At 44.3% G+C, this 21774-nt stretch overlaps 1 long non-coding RNA gene across 2 annotated transcripts in view; it reads right to left on the bottom strand.

Annotated features, from left to right (window-relative positions):
• Positions 1-825: 825 nt before the first annotated feature.
• LOC128325216 (uncharacterized) overlaps positions 826-21774 on the bottom strand; it is a 47033-nt gene continuing 26084 nt past the window's right edge. Inside the window, exons 3-7 of one of the 2 annotated variants that reach the window (XR_008307311.1) lie at positions 17674-17747; positions 5996-6047; positions 4378-4540; positions 3437-3566; positions 826-965 (exon numbers count right to left, since the gene is read on the bottom strand). This is a non-coding gene — a long non-coding RNA (uncharacterized LOC128325216). The remainder of the gene's footprint in view (positions 966-3436; positions 3567-4377; positions 4541-5995; positions 6048-17673; positions 17748-21774) is intronic. The other variant, XR_008307312.1, reaches the window with a different exon arrangement.

The following is a 21774-nucleotide window of genomic DNA, read 5'->3' as shown; positions in this document are numbered from 1 at the left end:
ATGGTCTAAAACGAAACACAGTGGAGACAACAGCAACAGTCACTGGAAGGGACACTGTATAACTAAAATGCATGAACAATATAAAATAGCAAGCAATAAACACTGCAGCTAATAAAATTAACAACAGTAGAGCAGACAGGCAGCAGTAACTTGAGAACATATTGCCCAAAAACTCTTCTGAAGGGGGCAGTTTTTAAGCCTCTGAAGAACCATAAGAGAGGGGGCAGTGAGGTTCTTCTCTGGGAGGGAATTCCATAATCTGAAGGCAATCACAGAAAAGACTCTGCCCTGAATGCATGACAGAACACAGCCCTTCCCAAAGATCTTGTGAGGCAGGTAGACTAGGGACACTTGCTCTCTCCATGCTAAATTTAAGGCAGCCACTACTTTAAAATGTGCACCTTTGCCTTGTTAGCAGGGGGTCAGCAGGAGTGAGGGACAGCAGTAATGCCTCCATCTGCTAGCCAGTCAAGTTGCTGACCACCGCTCAATAGGACCCCTGAAAACGTGTGTTTTTTTAAATTACAGTAATGAGTAATATAGTAATCTTACTCACAGATAAGGAGTAACCTTAATGAGTGTTGGAATACATTGCAACAGATCTAACAATAATACATATTTTGCTGTCCTTTTATTTTCTTTACGTGCTAATACAATTATTAGGTACATTTGAACCACATCTTAAAATCAAGCTTTTTTAATCCTTTATCATTGCAATCCTCCTTCAATTGATAAGATGTTTAGTGTACATGGGCATTATATTTTATGCATGAGGGTTTTTTTTTAAAAAAAACAACTTTACCAAGAGAGTCCCTAGGAGGAGCATTTAAAATAATTGCATCTCTACATTAGTTCATGGTGATTCAAGACACTTATGTCTGTCTCTTGGGTGCATTGATGGAGTCTTTACAAAGCAGAGGACAATGCTCGCAAGCTGTTCATATGCAGAGCATCTGCAGACATTCCTACCAAAAGGCCAAAAAAAAAAAAAAAGATGTAAGTAATGCAATGATGTATCAAATATTAGTTTTACATTTGAAGATCAGCACTGCAGTTGCTTTGAAAAAGGGGGAGAAACATGGTCTAGGGAGTTCAGAAAAGTACCTAAGTTGGAAGTGAAGATGGAAGGTTTGCCACTTGAATAGATGTTTTATTAGGACTGGGTCTTTGCTGTATACAGCAGCATGAAGGCTATGGGGAGATACCATCTCCAAGCAAGCACTTGGCTTCTTCAGCAGAGATACTGGAAATGGGTGAAATGTTCATGTATTTGGCAAAGTGTTCATGTAAACATCTGATAATTTAAAAAAAAAATCTGCAGAAATTTTAGCAAAATTTATTCTCACCGAAAAAATGTATTCCAGGTGTGCAGCATATATATTTTTCTCTTTGCTATTATTAAGTGTATCACACAGAATGAAAAATGTAATTCCTGTGGAGTAGTCTACAAAACATGCCTATTTTGTAGAAGCACTGGGTGGCAGCAGCACTGACTGCAGTGTGGAACAGTGGGGGAAGAGAGAACAGAAACTTTTAAGGAGTTCTAAATCTTCAGGGAGAAGAGTTTTAATAGCTGTAGATCAAAGAACCAACGTAGCCCAACTAGGGCATCTTAACTGAAAAGTGATGTATGTCACTAAGGCCTGTATGTTGGGTTAAAAATACTGCAAGTGGGCTGATGGGACAAAATGTCTGTGAGTAGACATGATAAGGATAGGTTTGCGCCGAGAGAATACCCACTGTGATGTCAGTAGAAGGTACTCTGACATGGTCTCAACATGTCCCTTTATCTCATGTTTGAACAAGTATTGGGAGTGGGTAGACAGGTGATACAGATGAAAGCCTCCTCGCACAATATAGGGACATTGCCAAGAACATATTGGGAAATTCTCCACTGATGTCATGGAAAACTCATTCTTGGCGCAATCCCATCCTTACCATATGTGTGGGCAGGCATCTCATCCAAACTGATCCAGTGTGTTTCAAAGGCTAGAATGTTGTCCACAGTTGTGGGATACGTAGCTTCAAATCGGCCTTAAAAATCAACAGGTGCTTCATAGTGGCAGGTGCATTGGCTGTATTTACCATGAGAGGAAAGTTGTGTGTCTGTACATTCAGGGACATATAGTTGGGATGCAATGGGAAGTCACATCTCCCCTTCACACTTCCTGTGTTCCCTACTGAGACTGGTTCAATTGTATTTATTTATTTATTATTTTTCTGTGTAAACCGCCCTGAGCCATTTTTGGAAGGGCAGTATAGAAATCGAATGAATAAATGAATGAATGAATGAATGAATTGTAGCGAGCATTCCTGCCACTATAAAATGCAGAGTGGCCTTCTGCTATGCAGCTCCCTGCAAGTGTCCTTGGAGAAGTCCATCTCTCTTTGCCAAACCTACCACGCTTGGTGAAGTTGAGCCACCATCTTGTGCTCCTTGGCAGAAGGGAGATTTTCATGTGTAACTGAATGTAATGTATGTTTATGAACCTATTATACACACTAAGATCTTTCACACAGTCATTTGGGGGTGGTTTGGGGGAAGGAAGTGTTTCTACCCCATTCCAGGCCGATGAACAGAGCCTCTATTCACACTAGCCCAATTTCGTCCCATTGTGTGACCCACCGGGCTTGGCCATGAGCCCGTTGGTTCCTAGGTGGGTAACCCACCTAACTACCCCTGCCCTTAAACCAGCGAGCACTCCGCAAACCTGGTTTTAAAAATCGGCTCCGCGCCATGGCTACTCACGAGGAGATCCCCAGAGGGGAGGCAAAAAGCTGCCTCCTAGCTCTGGGGGTCTCGCCAGCATTCCCTGTGCGCTTGCACAGAGCATGCTGGAGCTTCCGGGGACCAATCGGTCCCCCGCTCCCACCAGCCCCCGCTGGCTCTGTCATGGAGCCGGCAATCATGTGGGTAGCCGATCTGGCCGCCCAGGGCTCCCTCCCTGATTGTCTGTGGGGAGAGCGGGCTTAGCCCGCTTTCCTTACTCTGCTGCACAAACCAAGTCTCACTGATCATGAGACCCAGCTCTCTGTTTGGTTCTGCTAACTCACCCTATGCACGAACACAGCAACTGTGGGTTTCATTATTTTTTCCTGGAGCCAAGTCCTCCAAGGATTGAGGGTGATATCCCACAATGCATTGTGCTCCCAGTAGTGAGACAGCACTCAGTACACCAGCAGCTCTCCTCTGACTGGCCCCTCAAGCCATAGAACTCTCTGACAAACATGGCCGCTGGCTGCCGCAGACTGCTTAAAACAAGGATTTCAACACATGATCAGCAGGCCAAAGTAGGGCAGCTGCTATTTTCATCCTACTTTGGTTTTAAAAAAAAAAAAGATAAAGAAGTTTGGCTTCCTACATTTGAATGAGCTGGGTAGGCAGGCATCCCCTGGGTTATCACGGGCAGAAAAAGCGGGGTTTAATGCCACCTACCTTCAGGTTCTTGGTTGTGTGAAAGTCCTTACTTTCTGCAGTCCTCAAACCACTTGCTGAATGCTGGTGCCCTTGAAGCCAATAGGATATCTTTGAAGAAAGTGGTTTCAAGAGAGGGCTGCAGCCATACCTTAAAAGAGAGTTAGAACAGCAGAGACCTCATTCCCAAACAATTTATTTCCCTATTGTCCCCTTATAAAGAAAACAGAAAGACAGATGATAATGTGAAAGGGTAAAATTTCTATAAGAATTTATTCTGAAGCTAGACATGGTGCAGGGGTGGGAGGGAAGAGCATGTACTAATGTGGTCCATGGCACTAAAGTTTAATATTACTATCCAAATTCCATTTATCTTTCCCCTTTTCCCCATCAGAGTAGGGGGTTTATGTTGGAGATAATGTGATACCGCAGTATAAGCCCTCCTCAGATTTCAAACAGGTCAACTTGTCAAAGCTTTTTAAGAGAGCCAATTACATTAATTTTCCACAGCAGAGAAATACATATTTCATTTCCATCTCCCACTAGAGATGGGGCCCAGGGATTCTGTTTCTAGAGGCTCTTATCACTAAGTAACATTCATACCCCCAAAGGAACCTTTGGCAGTCACTGGTCCATTGATATAATTGAGCAAGCTATGCGCCGTCTGACACTGCCATGGCACTCTTCAATGGTCCTATGCGCTAAGCACTCAGAACAATGAAGCTTTAGAAGACTGCCACATTGTCAATAAATTTCAATTACACTAATTGCCAAGAGTTCAATGAGTGCATTTTGAAAAAGCAGGGGAAAGGACGAATTAAAAAAGAAAAGAAAAGAAAAGCATATGCCTACTGGGGCCATAGAAAAGGAAGCAATAAAAAAATGCCCTGTAGTTTCTAATGTGGGCATTGGTGTATATTTTTTTTTAAAGCATGATTTAACAAGATTTTACAAGCCGGTACCAGTTTCAGGAATCTTGTTTTACATTTCTTTGTTGCTGTCGCCAAACTGCAGATGCGGAGAGACACATTTATGTGGCATTGTCTTTCAAGGTAGAATCATTCTCTTAGTTTGGCTTTTTCCTTGTTGTTGTTGTTCATGTCCTGTTTAAGACGGATAATGCTCCTGAAAGCAGAAGGCAGCGATGCCAGTTTCATGAGCAAATTAGACTGCTTACTAAATCAGCACAGTGAAGCCAAATGTGTCACCTTATGTGGAGTGGCAGAGCAGGCATTCCAAATTAATTACAGCTAGGCAGAAAAGCAATGTAGACACATGTGTATAGACTGCAGCAGGCATTAATATTAAATGTACAGCATTATGCACTTTATGCATGTAAGTGTTAGGAGCAGCACTTATGATGTGCTATGCTGAACACAGCCCACCAAGGACTGTTCAGTAAACATCCCAGCCCTGATTCTACTAAAATTGGTCATGATCCATCAAAAGCAAGGTTTAAATTAGTGACTCACACATTTTATTCATTCTATTCATTCCAGTGGGACTTAGTCACACAGAACTTTTGCTGAGTTTGGGACTCCTCCTTTGCTGTCTGGCTGGACTCTGGCAAATAGCAGAGGATGGGTTGCCAAAGACTGAGCAGGCCACAAAACATGGCTGGCAGATGGCAATTTGCTTGGTGGTTCATAAATTGTGCGGGCTTCATTTAGAGTAAACAGTAACACAGAGAGACAGTAACTATCCCAGGCCACTGCTTGAAAACGAATTTAAGGGGATAGCGATCCTGGTGCTTCACTATAGTGCACTGCAGCTATTCTATGACGCTCTTGTCATGATCCATGAGAAGAGCCTCTAGGGGGTTAGCGAGGAGAGCGGGCTTAGCTCGCTCTCCCCGCACATGAGCAGGGCGGCAGCCCTGGTTGGCCAGATTGGCTGCCCACACAACTGCGGGCTCTGTTACATAGCCAGCGAGTGCGCAGGGCATGCTGGAGAGACCCCCGAGCCAGGAGGCTGCTTTTCAGCCTCCCGGTCAGGGGTCTCCTCGTGAGTAGCCGCAGCGCGGCGCTGTGGCATGGCTATTCACAATTTTAAAAACGGGGCTTGCGGAGTGCTCACTCCGCAAACCCGGTTTAAGGGTAGGGGTAGTTTGGCGAGTTAACCGCCTGGAGGCCACCGGGCTCGCCTGCAAGCCCGGTGGTTCTCATGGTCAGGAGAAATCAGGCTAGGCTCCCCTAGCCCAATTTTGCCTGATCGTGGGAATAGCCTCTATATCATCTATTATATATTGTATTTTTACTTTGCAAAGCACTTTATGAATCAGGTTACCTTTCACAGCACACATACACACACATTTACAGATGGTAAATGGAGGCTGAGCAATATTTCACAAATCAGTCACTTATAAATGCGAAGAGTATAGTGTGGAGGGGCTTTTCATAGAATAGATCAGGGTTTCTTAACCTTGGTCCCCCCCAGACGTTGTTGGACTACAACTCCCAGAATCCCTTTGTGGCTGGGGATTCTGGGAGTTGTAGTCCAACAGCATCTGGGGGCCCAAGGTTAAGAAACCCTGGAATAGGCTGTAACTCTACAATCTCATGTCTCAGGGACTTGTCTTACCAGCATGGCTGGCTGCATTTCAGTGCACAGCAGGAGCATATCTGACAGAACACTGGAATGGAAGGGGAAAGCAAAGCTTACAATGCATTCTGTGATAGCACATATACATAATCTGCAATGCATGTACAGAAGAGGCTAGATCAGGGCTGCTCAACTTTGGCCCTCCTACAGATGTTGGCCTACAACTCCCATAATCCCTGTTTATTGGCCACCGTGCCTGGGGATTATGGGAGTTGTAGTCCAAAAACAGCTGGGGGGCCTGTGTTGAGCAGGCCTGGGCTAGATCATCCCCATGGGCCTTTCAAAGACAAATCCAGGGAAACTATCAAGCCAAAGTGAATCACTTTTAATCAGATGGCTTTAATCAATCACACACATTTCTGCCATTGGAACAAGTGGGACTCAATCAAGTCTGATTTTGCAGTGTCAAGTCCCAGGCAGCTTCCCCTCTACTGAGACACTTGGTTCAAATCACTTCCCCTTTCCACACATACGTCATGAGTCATAATCCAGGAACCCAGAACTACCTACAGCAGAGTTTGAAGAGTTTCTTTTCCAGAGCCGCCTTCAATGGTACATTTTGAAGCTTTGGAGAGTTTCAAAATTAATTGACAATGTGGCATAATATGCATGAAAGGGGGAAAGGTAGTAGTTTTCTTTTCAAACAAATCCCACTTGATTGAGGCCTTAGTAAACTGAGTGGTAACAACTCCCCCCCCCCATTTGCAATATGTAATTAGGGGTGCAGCAAACCTCTCCAAGTTCAGGCTTGAAGAAGAAGTTTAAGGGCTTATCACGTGTACCTCAAATGAGAGGTGAACCTTTAAAGCCCTTAACTCTTTTTGTTTCCCCAGGGTCAGATTTGGATAATTCTACTAGCATCTCTTTTCCCCTCCCTGACATCCTGCCAGCCTACCAGCCCCCCAAATACCCTCTCCCCAGCCCTTTTTAAATCTGTGGTACATAGAGGGTGTGGGGAGGGATTTGTATGTCGGTGTTTTGGTTGGGGTTTTTTTGCAATTGCAGTAGCCCTTGGGAAGCTTCCAAATTCCAAGGGCTTTCACTTATCTCCTTCTGCTGCACTTCAGAGCAGCCCACTGGAGTAGAGGAGGGAAAACCCTCTTCACACCCGGCACAGTGCCTTTGCTGCTGCTCCCACATGGACAGGGAAGTAAAGGAATGGGGCAGAGTACATTTTAGGAGGAACTGTTAGAGAGGTTGGGTGAGGAGGGTTGTTTTCCAAGCCTAAAATCTGATCTAAAAATGATCTCATTTGTTTCTGTTTGGTGATGCAGGTGGAGGAGAGAAATTGGATAATTTCTGAGTTAATCCAAGGCAAGAAGCAGAAGCACACTCATGACTCATGAGGCTCACCCATCAGGAGGGTCAATTTGGACAAGTAATTACTCCTGATATAGGTTGACTAGATATTTACACAACCAACTTATAATCATTTTGTACATAATTTATAATTATTAGGACCAGGTTTCCTGGTAGAGCATTTTCTTCAGTATGATCCCCACTCCATCTCTGGCTGTTACCAGCTTGCCTTGCAGCAGCTCGGGACTGGGTCTTCTCTGTAGCTGCTCCTGGGCTCTGGAATGCACTCCCTGTGAATATTGTTTATTTTATTTGTTTGTTTTATTTATTTGATTTCTATACCGCCCTTCCAAAAAGGGCTCAGGGCAGTTTACACAGAGAAATAATAAATAAATAAGCTGGGTTCCTGTCCCCAAAGGGCTCACAATCTAAAAATAAATGTAATATAGACACCAGCAACAGTCACTGGAGGTACTGTGCTGGAGTGGATAGGGCCAGTTACTCTCCCCCTGCTAAATAAAGAGAATAATCGAATTAAAAGGTGCCTCTTTGCCAAGTTAGCAGGAATTTATTAGAGGCTTAAGAGTTTTAGCAGACTTTAAAAGAGCCCTAAAAACATCATTTTAGCCTGGCCTTTAGAAATGATTTTAAATCATTTAAACATTTAAATGATTTTAAATGATTTGGGGGTTCTTAAAATTTGTTTTTTAGTATTTGTGAACTTCCTAGAGCCATCTGGGTGAGGCAGTATAAAAACATAACAATAATAATAATAACAACAACCCCCAGTGAGGCACTACCTTGGTGTGGTTGTGGGGCTTGTGTGCTCTGAGGAAGGTGAGAGCTATGCCAGAGGTCCAACCATACTGGACAGGTCTCACCAGAGGAGCCAGACGAAGAGTGCCTCTCCCATCAACAATATGGTGAGACATAACTTTAATAAATCTATACCAGATCGGTCGTCGCCCAGGTCAACAAGGACCACGCCAGGTGCTATAGTCCCAGGACATCTGGTGGCAAGTGGGCAACAGGACTCAGAATCATCAGTTGAGCAACCAGGGCTGAAGACAGCAAAGTTACTGGAAGAAACATCGCTTAACCGGAAAAAAAAAATACGAAAAATGCCAAGAAGGAAATAATGATCTGCTATTACAAGTCTAGTCCAACTAGAAGAGGTTATTTAAAAAGAATGTACCAAATTTGGAAAGAGAAGCATCCAGATACAGAAATAACAGAACAAAGGCTAGCAGACCAGAGAAGATACATAATAAGAAATAAAATATTCACAGGAGTTGAGCTGGAAGAACTGCAAAGAGCAACACAGGCTCAAGATATGGAAGAAGAATTACCATCAATTGAAGAAGTTGCTCAGGCGCAGGTGGAGGAGGTGTTGGAAATCGAGGATGCCACTGTTACTGAACTGTTTCAAAATCAAAACCAGGCAACCACCCCTTTGCCTTCACCTCAAAAACCCAAATGCCGTTTAACAGAAAAGCAACAAGAACTAAAGCAAAAAATAACTGAGCACATGAACCAAGCAACCACCAGGGTTCGACTTCCAGCTCTAAAAACAGTTGCCAAAAAACAACTTGCTCAGGCATTAAAAGATGTCAGTGCTGCACTTGCAGAGATAACAACCAAGAATTTGCAAGAAACAAACCAACTAATGTACAGTGCAGCAACAATAACAACACAAGAGCTCGGATATAAGATCAGTGGACCTGTAAAAAAAGAAAGCAGTACTTCACCTAAATGGAAGATTAGATTAGAAAATAAAATCTCCAGGCTTAGATCAGATGCTAGTAAATTGAAAGATATGAAAGACAAGAAGCTGAAGAATGAAAACACCAAGCAGTATCTGATCCAAAAATACCACCTAGATTCAAGGAAAATTAGAGAAGTCCTGGAAATAATAAAGCAGCAAATAACAGCAGTGTCAAAGAAGATTAGCAGGTATGAAGCCAGAATTACACGACACAGGCAGAATCTCCAATTCCAGTCGAATCAGAGACGTTTCTACCAAAGCATAGAAGGAGAAACTGCAAGAAACCTAGAAACACCAAATAAAGAAGAAACAGTGCAATTCTGGGAGAAATTATGGGACAATCCAATAGATTATAATAAAAAAGCAGGCTAGATGAAAGAGGTCAAAAAATGTAATCAACAAATGCAAGATCTAATAATAACACCAGAATTAATAAGTGAAAGAGCAAAGAAAATTAGAAATTGGACTGTGCCAGGCGACGATGAACTGCATGGCTTTTGGCTTAAACACCTAACAAGCCTTCATAAACAACTATCAAAACAGTTCAGTCACATTTTGCAAGGAGGTGATATTGAACAATGGCTAACAACTGGGAAAACTCATCTCATCATGAAAGACCCAGCAAAAGGTGCAGTTCCAAGTAATTATAGACCGATCACCTGCCTGCCAACCATGTTCAAATTATTAACTGGAATAATAGCAGATGAAGTGATGCAACACTTATTAACTAACAAACAGCTTCCAGTTGAACAGAAAGGAAATTGCCCGAACACCAGAGGCACAAAAGACCAGTTGCTGATTGACAAAATGATTTTAGAAAACTGCAAGAGAAGAAAAACCAATCTAAGTGTTGCATGGATTGACTACAAGAAAGCCTTCGATTCATTGCCTCACACATGGATACTAAAATGTTTAGAAACAACTGGTGTCAGCAAAAACATTCAGATATTTATTTAAAAAAGCAATGAGCATGTGGAGTACACAGTTAACAATCAATGGCGAGGCACTTGGACAATTTAGCATTAGAAGAGGCATTTTCTGAGGGGACTCACTATCCCCTCGGTTATTTGTAATCGGCATGACCCCACTTTCACAAATACTAAACAAAATAAGCCTCGGATACCAAAAATCTAAAACATCAAGTCTGCTGTACATGGACGAACTGAAGTTTTATGCAAAGTCCCAGTCAGAAATCGAATCACTGCTAAGCACTGTCCGTATATTCAGTAGCGATATAGCAATGGAGTTTGGACTAGACAAGTGTGCTGCATTAATAATGAACAGAGGGAAAATAAGAAAAACAGAAGGAATAGAACTGCCAAATGGAAGTAAGATCAAGAACCTGGAAGAGAAAGAACATTACAAATACTTGGGCATTCTCCAGGCTGATAACATCGCACACACTAAAGTTAAAAGAAAAATGGGAAGTGAATACATCAGGAGAGTTAGAAAAATCCTCAAGTCCAAACTCAATGGCGGGAACACCATACAAGCCATAAACACCTGGGCTATACCTGTTATCAGATACACCGCAGGAATAATAGACTGGACCCAGGCTGATCTAGAGACGCTGGATAGTAAGACCAGGAAAATCATGACCATCAATCATGCTCTGCACCCCTGCAGTGCTGTAGATAGGCTATACCTCCCTCGCAGCTCAGGTGGAAGAGGAATGCTGCAAGTCCATCAAACAGTAGAGGAGGAGAAAAGAGGCCTTGAATATATCAAGGACAGTGAAGAAGATGCACTTCAAATGGTCAAGAACGAGAAACTATTCAACACCAATGAAACAAAGCAGGCCTACAAGAAAGAACAAGTCAAGCCCTCTGGTCTCTCCCCCTCTCGCCCCCCTGACTCCCCACTACATACCCCAGACCCCATGAAACACACCACACACCCCAAACACCCTCTGGTGGTCTCTCCCCCTCTCGCCCTCCTGACTCCCCACTACATCCCCCAGACCCCCGAAACACACCACACACCCCAAACACCCTCTGGTGGTCTCTCCCCCTCTCGCCCCCCCGACTCCCCGCTACATCCCCCAGACCCCCTGAAACACACCACACACCCCAAACACCCTCTGGTGGTCTCTCCCCCTCTCGCCCCCCGGACTCCCCGCTACATCCCCCAGACCCCCTGAAACACACCACACACCCCAAACACCCTCTGGTGGTCTCTCCCCCTCTCGCCCTCCTGACTCCCCGCTACATCCCCCAGACCCCCTGAAACACACCACACACCCCAAACACCCTCTGGTGGTCTCTCCCCCTCTCGCCCCCCTGACTCCCCGCTACATCCCCCAGACCCCCTGAAACACACCACACACCCCAAACACCCTCTGGTGGTCTCTCCCCCTCTCGCCCTCCTGACTCCCCGCTACATCCCCCAGACCCCCTGAAACACACCACACACCCCAAACACCCTCTGGTGGTCTCTCCCCCTCTTGGGACCGTCACCGCTGCTGCTGCTGTCCTCCCACACCCGAATCCCCCCTCCCTGCTGCTACATTACAGGTCCTCTTCTCTTCTTCCTCTCTCTCTCTCTTTCTCTCTCCTCATCCCTTCACTTCTTCTTCCTCCCACAGCTGCAGCCACACAGTATATCCTACCTCCGACCTCACCTGGAGGTCCCCGCCATCGGTTTTTTTTCTTTTGAAAGTTGTTTTATTTCATTTGCCTCTGCTTGGGGGTGAGTTGAGCAACAACACATAAATAGTGTTTTCTCCTCACTTCTGCCCCTCCATCGTTGACCTACCCCGGTTGCCTGTGCTTCATGCAGCCGCCCTGCCTGTGTCACAGCCCGGGGTGGCTGGCTGGTGGCGGCGTATCCGTGACCAGCAGTGAGCGGCAGGAGAAGGACCGGAAGAAGAGGGGTTAGTGCGTGTGCAATTGTGCACCTTTTGTTGCCCCCTTTCTCTCCCTAGCTGGCGGTTTTAAATAGGGACACCCCTATTCTGAAATGCATTTGGGTGTGGGGAGGAGGGAGAGGAGATGTACGGTTGTAACTTGTGTCTTCATGCCCAATAAAGAAATTGCTGCTGTGTGTTGCGTTGCATTGCATGCGTCTTGCAGTTGGTTTTTGAACAGGTGCCTTCTTCCAGAGTGTTTCCTTGCCTCTGGGGCAGTCTGAGTGGGGTCAGGGGATCGGATGCTGCCACTACATGCTGGGCCAATGCCATGCCAGAGTGCTTCCTTGCCTCTGGGGCAGTCTGAGTGGGGTCCTGGGTTCCGATGCTGCCACTACATGCTGGGCCAATACACACATATGATGATGATGTTCAATCCATGATGCTGCCATCAAGTGTTTGCTGCTGCTTGCTTGCCATGGCATTGGGCAGGCAGAGTCACAGTGGGTGGGTTCAACCTCTGTGTAGGTGCGACTGGGTTCTGGTTTTGGTTGTGTGCAATTTAGAGTCACTAAATAGGCTGCATTGAGTTTGATGCTCCCCCCACAGGAGCATTACTTGAGAACCACCCCCCAGCTCCTTCTGTTGTTTCTGAGGTGTTCTGAGTGTGGATTCTGTGATAGCAAATAAGAGTGGATTCATGGTGTCTCATTGGAAATCTCATTTGCTATCATAGAATCCACACTCAGAATACCTCAGAAACAATAGAACCATCACTCCTGTCTCTCCGGGGATTGCTGGGAGGGACTGAGGCCATTTTTGCCATGGCCCCAGACCCACTTTGGGGGTGCTGCCACCCCACAGAGGTGGGTCTGGGGCAGCCCCAAACCCCCATTCTAGCCAATGGGAAATATTTTATTTTCAAAAATTCACCAATAATACCAGGAGCAACCAATTGCCTTGGGATTTTTGGGGTGGAGGACACCCATGGGTGGCTACCACCCACCCCAGCTTTTTGCCCCTAAGTGTTCCACATTGGGAGTTATGGGCAAAAATTAATTTTTTAAAAAAATTGTAAAAAATCAGAGGAAGGTCCAATCGACTTGAAATTTGGGTGGCAGGTAGAACACAAGGTCCCCTTCAAAACCAGCCACTTTTTGCGATCCAAACCAGTTCAGTTCAGATCCGAACCGGTTTGGATCTGAACCGGACCGGGGGTGGTTTGGCAGAACCAAAACTGAACCACCCTGGTCCGGTTCGGACCCGGTTCGGATCCAAACCGAACCGGGAGAACCAGTTTTATGCACATCCCTACCAAATACAAAGGTCTACAAATTGAAATGGAAAGGCTGTGGCAGAAAAAGACCAAAATAATCCCAGTGGTAATGGGCGCCCTGGGTGCAGTTCCAAAAGACCTTGAAGAGCACCTCAACACCATAGGGGCCACAGAAATCACCATCAGCCAATTACAAAAAGCAGCTTTACTGGGAACAGCCTATATTCTGCGACGATATCTATAACAATTGACAATAAAATTCTGGCATCCCAGGTCCTTGGGAAGGACTCGATGTCTGGATAAAACAAACCAGTCAATAACACCTGTCTGACTGTGTAAACAAGAAATAATAATAATAATAATGTGAGTGTAGCTGTCATGCTCGTCCCAAGTATTGTGGGAATTTTAATTTGATTGTGTGAAACATTATTAGAGGTTCCTAGCCCCCTTCATAAAACTACAGCTACCAGGGTTCCCAGCAAAGAATGGTTAAGCAACTTAGTGGACAATAGGGGTGCGCACGGAACCACGGAGCTGCGGTCTGGCACTGGGGTGGGGGGTTACTTTAAGGCACGGGAGGGTTTACTTACCCCTCCTGCCGCTTTTCCCCCCTCCAGTGCCAGTATTTTATGGAGTAATTGCTCTTACTATTTCCTTGAGTGCCCTTTCTCCGGCGCTCTGCTGCAGCAATTGTTTTAGTAATGGGGCAGCAGGATACCTCCCTGCCGCCCCTTCCCCCGCTTGGCATCACGGCATGCAGTGCAAAAAGGCTTTAAGAAGCCTTTTGTGTGTGCGCGCACACGTACATTCTTAAGTAAACGGAGCGGCAGGATATCTCCCTGCCGCCCCTTCTTCCATTCCGCTTTGCTTCTGGTTTTTTAAGCATTTGGGGTGGCAGGGTACCTTCTTGCCACCCCTTCCCCTGTTCCTCAGCAAAAGGCTTCAAAAGCCTCACTGTGCATGCGCACGCCCAATGTGTGTACGCACGTGATGCAGGACATGACACGCATGCATGACGTGTTCATGCGCAGTGAGGCTTTTGAAGCCTTTTGATGAGGAACAGGGGAAGAAGCAGCAGGAAGGTACCCTGCTGCCCCAAATGCTTACAAAACCAGGAGCGCTGGAGGGTGGAAAAGCGGTGGGAGGGGTAAGTACACCCTCCCCCGCCCTTAAAGGTCCACCCCCCCAGTGCCAAACCAGCGAACTGGCCCCTGATCTGGACCGGTCTGGAGGCCCTTAGAATAGGCTCCAGACTGGTCCGTTCACATCCCTACTTCTAGGAAGTATAAATGAATTTTAATGCAATAATGCATTCCAGAAAGAGCAATTCAAAGAAAAAATGTGAAAATACAGGAGCATAGCAATAGGGGGTCCAGGAGGTGCAGTGGCACATGGGCCACCAGTGCCCAAGAGTTGCATACCATACCCTCCCTCCACCACCTCCTTCCATGTCCTCCTGCCACTACTGATGAGCATGGGGCTAACCTGCCTTCTTGGCCCCAGCCACCTCTCCAGTTGCCAGCCTGACTCCCTTTCCTGGCTGCGACACACTTTATGATCTCACCACACTGTCTCATACCAGCACAGTGATGTCATTAGACTGCACTGCAACCAGCAAAGGGAGGCAGGATAGGCAGCTGAGTGGTGCATATGCAAGGTGAGCGGTGCGAGCGGCAAGTGGTTAATGGCAGCAATGGCTCTGGTAGGAGTGGTGCCTCTAGCATATTGGGGCCACCCTCAACATTGTTATTCCACTCCAAATGTAGGTACTGGTAGTGCTGAGCTCTGGGGAGCTGAGCATGTGGAAGTGTAGAGATGTGGTAGGTTGAAGTATGAGTCCCAAGAGGACAGGGAGACCCAAGTTGGATGGTCCATTGCAGCACATTCAATGGAGGGTCAATCTGGAAGCAGAGTCCAGAGCACATTATAGGCTGAGCCAAGAAATTAGTCAAAAACGAGAGGGCTGCAGTAAGGTAAAACACTAAGCAGGAGGAGATAGAGAACCAAGCAGACTGTGAAAGGAACAGTCAGGCAGGGAGAAGGTGGTGGGGGCAGGCTGACAGCAAGGCCAGAATCTCACAGTTGCCAGGCAAAGATCCATGTCTGAGCTGAAAATATTTATAGCCAGGCCAGAACCATTCTGGAGCCATACTGACCCTTGGGCTGGGAGGAGAACAGTAATGCTCCTTCTTCTTCCACTCTTAAACCTTGAGTAGTTCACCACAAAGGGCTCCAGGAAATCAAAAGGTTTTCAGTTTGAACTATGCCTGGTCCTGACAGTTACACAGATGGTTAAAACCCACCCAGCTCTTGATAACCTCAGCAATAATAAGCTTTTTTTTAAGGTTTAAAGAGGAGGAGGAGGAGAATTATTGCTAATAATAATAATAATAATAATAATAATAATAAATTAAATTAATAATAAATTAATAATAAATTAACTCAATGGCGGGAACACCATACAAGCCATAAACAACTGGGCTATACCTGTTATCAGATACAGTGCAAGAATAATCGACTGTTCAATAATCGACTCAGATAAAGTGCCGGAATAATCGACTGGACCCAGGCAGAGCTAGAGGCGCTAGATCGTTAAGACCAGGAAAATCATGACCATCAATCATGCTCTGCACCCCCGCAGTGATGTCGATAGGCTATACTTCCCTCGCAGCTCAGGTGGAAGAGGAATGCTGCAAGTCCATCAAACAGTAGAGGAGGAGAAAAGAGGCCTTGCAGAATATATAAGGGACAGTGAAGAAGATGAACTTCAAATGGTCAATAACGAGAAACTATTCAACACCAATGAAACAAAGCAGGCCGACAAGAAAGAACAAGTCAAGAACCGAACAGAAAAATGGAAAAATAAGCCCCTGCATGGTCAATATTTGCACAATATAAGTGGGAAATCAAACATCACCAAGACCTGGCAATGGCTTAAGAATGGCAACTTGAAGAAAGAAACAGGAGGTTTAATACTGGCTCCACAAGAACAGGCACTAAGAACATATGCAATAAGAGCAAAAGTTGAAAAATCCACCACAAACAGCAAGTGCCGCCTTTGTAAAGAAGCAGATGAAACCGTGGACCACCTAATCAGCTGTTGTAAAAAGATCGCACAGACTGACTACAAACAAAGGCATGACAAGGAAGCAGGGATGATACACTGGAACATCTGCAAAAAATACAAGCTACCTGTAGCCAAGAATTGGTGGGACCATACAATTGAAAAAGTTGAAGAAAATGAAGCTTTAAAAATATTATGGGACTTCCGACTACAAACAGACAAACATCTGCCACACAATACACCAGATATAACTGTAGTCGAGAAGAAAGAAAAACAAGTTAAAATAATCGACATAGCAATACCAGGGGATAGCAGAATAGAAGAAAAAGAAATAGAAAAAATCACCAAATACAAAGATCTACAAATTGAAATTGAAAGGCTGTGGCAGAAAAAGACCAAAATAATCCCAGTGGTAATTGGCACCCTGAGTGCAGTTCCAAAAGACCTTGAAGAGCACCTCAACACCATACTGGCCACAGAAATCACCATCAGCCAATTACAAAAAGCAGCTTTACTGGAAACAGCCTATATTCTGCGACGATATCTATAACCATTGACAATAAAATTCTGGCATCCCAGGTCCTTGGGAAGGACTCGATGTCTGGATAAAACAAACCAGTCAATAATACCTGTCTGACTGTGTAAACAAGAAATAATAATAATAATAATTTTAAAAAACAATGTTGAGTATAGTTCCAACAAAATTTATGAAAGGAAAATGTAACGCCATACCTGAGGTTGATAGAATGGAAGCATAAGAGCTTGAATGAAGGCTCTGTGGCCTAGGAAGTAGTGGGGGGAGGGAGCGTATAATTTGGAAATGATCACTGAACCACAAGCTACAACATAGCCAGTTCTTACCACGTGAAGCTTGTTGAGAAGTCAGTTTAATATTTAAACCAGAGACATGGGTGTTAATATAAAAAAGAAGATGAGCTTCAGTTAGGAAATGACACGCCCTGTCAGCATAATAATGTCAAAAGTGGCTGTGACATTGAAAAGGGATAAAAATAAGTTAGCAGCAGAATCGAAGGAATAGCTGACTACATTAAGGGGAGCAGGACTATTATCAGATAATGTGGAAAGCAGATAACTCTACTGTAGGAGGTGATGTGGCTGGAGAAGTAATGAATTAAAATTTCCCCCTCAGGTGTGATTGTTCCATTTACATACAGGGAGAAAGAATCAGGGAGAAGTGACTTTTCTGATGCTACATGGGGAAATTGTTTCAGTCTTGGGGAAAGAAGCCTTTATTTTTGTAAGATAGGAGTTACATATATGTATAGATTTTTGGTTAGGACTGCATGGAAAATACATGTTTTTCTTATCCTATGATTTATTATTATTTTTTAAACGAAAGAGATAATTATTTGATTTAAAAGATGCTTAGGTTTGACACTATGCTTACCTTAATTGACAAACCTAGCAGTCCACTTTTAGAAACCTGCTGGCAGGATTCAGCCCCTGGGGTCTGGGCAAGACCTGGTGTCAAGAACAAATCCCAGTCAAAATCTACACACTCTGCAGTTTCTGAGCAATGCTTTTTATTTGTTTTATGTTTAGCTCACCCTTCCTCTGAAACCTCAGGGTAGCATACACAGTCCCCACCAACACCACATTTTATCCTCAAAACACCCCAATACTGGATGCACACTTTGAAAAGATTATCCCAGGAGCCCCAGCCAACAACCAAACCACAATTGAGGAAACAGTCTGATGGTGGTGATCGCACTCACCAAGATGGGGCAACCTGACAGGTGAACAGACAGCGCTGCTTGGGAAAGGCAGACAGATGAGTCATCTCAGGGCCTTGAACTAGCCAGCATTCATCATGATCTAATTCATACTATTATTATTCACATTTACATTAGGGATATGCAAATTGATTTTGATGCAAATCAATTTGTACCCAAATCTAGCTGATTTGGGCAATTTGGAGACAGAACAAATCACCCCTGTAGTCCATTGGCTAGATTTGGGTCCAATCCAAATCGAGTGGGACCAGATATGATTCAAATTGATTTGAGATTTGGATTCCTCCTATTAATTTCCCCAGATACCTAGCTTTCATTAAAAAAGAAAAAGAAAAAAAGCTAAACTCTAGCCCTTGTAGAAGTGGAGTTGTGGAGCAAAATGTGTGGTCACAATTTTTCAAGTGTTTGGATTCTTTGGTGTATAATAACTTTCCCTCAATGAATCCCTATGAGGATTCATTATGCACCTTCATTTCTTCCATTCATTTTGACTGTCTTTGGACAGTGCCAACTGTCAACTGCAATGTGCCAACTACACCCTCCCTCCCACCCTCAAGGCAGTTGAGTACTACTCAGTTTATGTTCCAGGAATTTTTTCAAGTGTTTAGACTCTTTGGTGTCTAATATCCTTTCCTCATAATGAATCCCTATGAGGATTCATTACACAACAAAGAGTCTAAACACCTCAAAAATTCCTAAAATATAAACTGAGTACCCAGTGGCTTGCAGGTTGTGGGGAAAGGTAGTTGGTACATGGGATGACACTAATTCCCCACCCCCACCCACAAAGCAGTGGGGTAAAAATGAAAAGAAGAAGTGAATGTGTGTAATGAAGAAACCAAATCATCTAAACACTTCAGTAATTCCTAAAAAAGAAATTGAGTGCCCCAGTGTGTGTGTGGGGAGGGGTGTAGTGGACACATGGCAGTTGACAGTCAGCACTGTCCAATGACAGTCAAAATGAACTGGAGAAATGAAGGTGTTCATTTTCTCACAGGGATTCATTATGAGTAAAAGTTATTAGACACCAAAGAATCTAAACACCTCAATATTCCAAAACAAAAACAAAAAACCAACAACAACTGAGTACTCCACTGCCTTGCAGGTGAGGGTGTTTGTAGTTGGCAGTTGGCAGTTCACACTGTCCAATGACAGTCAAAATGAACAAAAGAAATGAAGGTGTGCAATCAATCAGCCACAATGTGGCTGGGGATTATGGGAGTGGTAGTTCAACAACAGCTGGAGGGCCAAGGTTCCCCACCCCTGCCCTAGGACCTTTATAATTGGTCTGAATCAATCCAAACCCAATTGATCAAATCAAATCAAAATCAAATCTGGGGTATTTGGGGGGACAGATTTGGACACAAAACAAATCAGGGGTGATTCTATTCAGGCACAAATCGAATTTTAAAAATTGATTTGTACACATCCCTAATTTATATTCTGCCTTCTTTCACAAAATTCAGGGCAGTGTACATGGATTACCCCACTTTTTAACCTTAGAAGAACCCTGTGAGATAGGTTAGACTGAGAGAGAGTGGCTAACCTAAGGTCACCCCAATGAGGATTTGAATCTAGGTATATTCAGCCCTGGTCCATAATTTATTGGCTCTATTAATCTGGCCAACTTGTAATTCTTGGCCAATGTGCTTGTGCACCATTCTGTGTCTGAAAATCGCATTTACCAACATTTGTACATACGAATACAAATATAATGAATATTTATATACCACTATTTAAGAAAAGTTCCCAAAGTGGTTTATAAATATACAAATAGAATGGATAAATAAATTTAAAAATGGCTTCCTGTCCCCAAAGGGCTCACAATCTAAAAAAGAAACATTATAGACACCAGCAACAGCCACTTGAGGGGGGGTTGTGCTAGGAATGGATAGGGCCAGTTGCTCTCCCCCTGCTAAATAAAGAGAATCACCACTTTAAAAAGATGCCCCTTTGCTCGATTAGCAAGGGTCACATACATATCTTTTATACAAACAACCAGAGTCATGTGTGGGAGAGATACATAAGTGGGGAGAGCCACCAATCTCCCAACTTTGTTTTAAAAGGTACCTTACCTTAAAGTACTTTAAAGGTACTTTAAAGGGTTTTAAAGGGTGGAAGAGTTTGAACTGGATGGAGTCTGTGACACAGGAGGAAGCAAATTTAACCTTTCTCCTTTCACATTATGTCCTCACTTGAAATTGTTCCTCTCCTGAAACTGCTGTTATTGGGGGAATGAAAGGCACTTGCATTGTGTAACTGGATAACATCTCATTTTCCTCTTGATCTGTAAAAATTATTTGCAAAGCTGTTGCTTTCAAGACGTTTATTCACAAATGTGATTTTTGTTGTTGTTCATCAGTAGCAGAAAGGATATTGGCATTTGTCATGGAAATAAGTGATGGGAGAACACTTCAAGGCACAATTCAGAATAGCTTGGTATCTACAAGCTTTCTTGGAAGCTGATTGGAAAAAGCTCATCAGTTGCTGAGAGTTATCTTCTAGCTCATAATGTTGGTACATACAGGCAGCTGGTACTAAGTGCATGTGCCATATCGTACTGCCTCTGGAGAAGGCTACTACCGGGTAGTCGGGAACCCCAAGGCAAAGCCCTTGCTGGGCCCCGCCAGTAGTGTAAAGGATGCACACACCGGGCAGATGCACTGATTCTTTCTCTGATCATTCCCAGTGCTTTCCCAGCACTAGCCACTATCAAGGGTGGGGGTGAGGGGAAGCAGGAACTAGCAGCCACAATGACACAGCTGCTAATCTTCTACTCCCTCCCTATGACAGTGCTAGGAAGCCACACCAGACAGTGGACCTTCTCCTTCAGTGCTGCTGCCAGAGCAGTGGTGTTGAAGGAGGGGGACATCCCCTGCTGCTGATTCCCACAACTTCTCATCAGACCTCCCTATTGGCCTTGTCCCCTGGCAAGTTTACCAGGTGATGGTGAGTAGCAGCAGCAGATCTCCTCCTCCTCCAGTTCATAAGATGATTTTGATTTGTTCTCTGGCAGCATCAGAAGGCCATGGCATGTGGGAAATCAAAATAGAAGAAGGAAAAGGGCAGGGGGATTCACACAACTCTTAATCAACTTGTGGAATTCTCTGCCACAAGATGTGGTGACAGCCAACAACCTGGACGGCTTTAAAAGGGGGTTGGATAACTTAATGGAGGAGAGGTCAATCAACGGCTACTAGTCTGAGGGCTATAGGCCACCTCCAGCCTCAAAGGAGGCATCTGGGTACCAGTTTCAGGTGAGTAACAGCAGGCGAGAGGGCACGCCCTCAACTCCTGCCTGTAGGCTTCCAGCGGTATCCGGTGGGCCACTGTGTGAAACAGGATGCTGGATTAGATGGGCCTTGGACCTGATCCAGCAGGGCTGGGTTTTTTTGTTCTTATTCCCAAGGGTGCTAAATGGATCAATGAATGGTTTATTCAATATTACTTGATGCATTTTGAGCATAATGCTCTTCTTCAAAGGCAACTGTAAAAAATTATAACATATTATATAACCATTTCTTACAGACACACACAAATTAAAACTTCCATAAATATAAAAAGGGCAAACACCTATGTATGTTAAAACTAGGTTATAAGTAATCTTAACATAATATATGTCATGATGATGTGTTGTTTAAAACAGTAGTACAAAAGTAATGAATAAATAATCAATACTCTTGACTATTGTTGATGAAACTGCCTTGGGGGAGTTTGGCCCAGCACCCCCAGTTCAAGCAAATGTGGGGATTTAG

The sequence above is a fragment of the Hemicordylus capensis genome, chromosome 4, assembly GCF_027244095.1.
Source record: "Hemicordylus capensis ecotype Gifberg chromosome 4, rHemCap1.1.pri, whole genome shotgun sequence".
Classification (NCBI taxonomy): domain Eukaryota; kingdom Metazoa; phylum Chordata; class Lepidosauria; order Squamata; family Cordylidae; genus Hemicordylus; species Hemicordylus capensis.
Note: the sequence above shows the minus strand (reverse complement) of the source record. Positions and strands in the feature narration are given on the sequence as shown.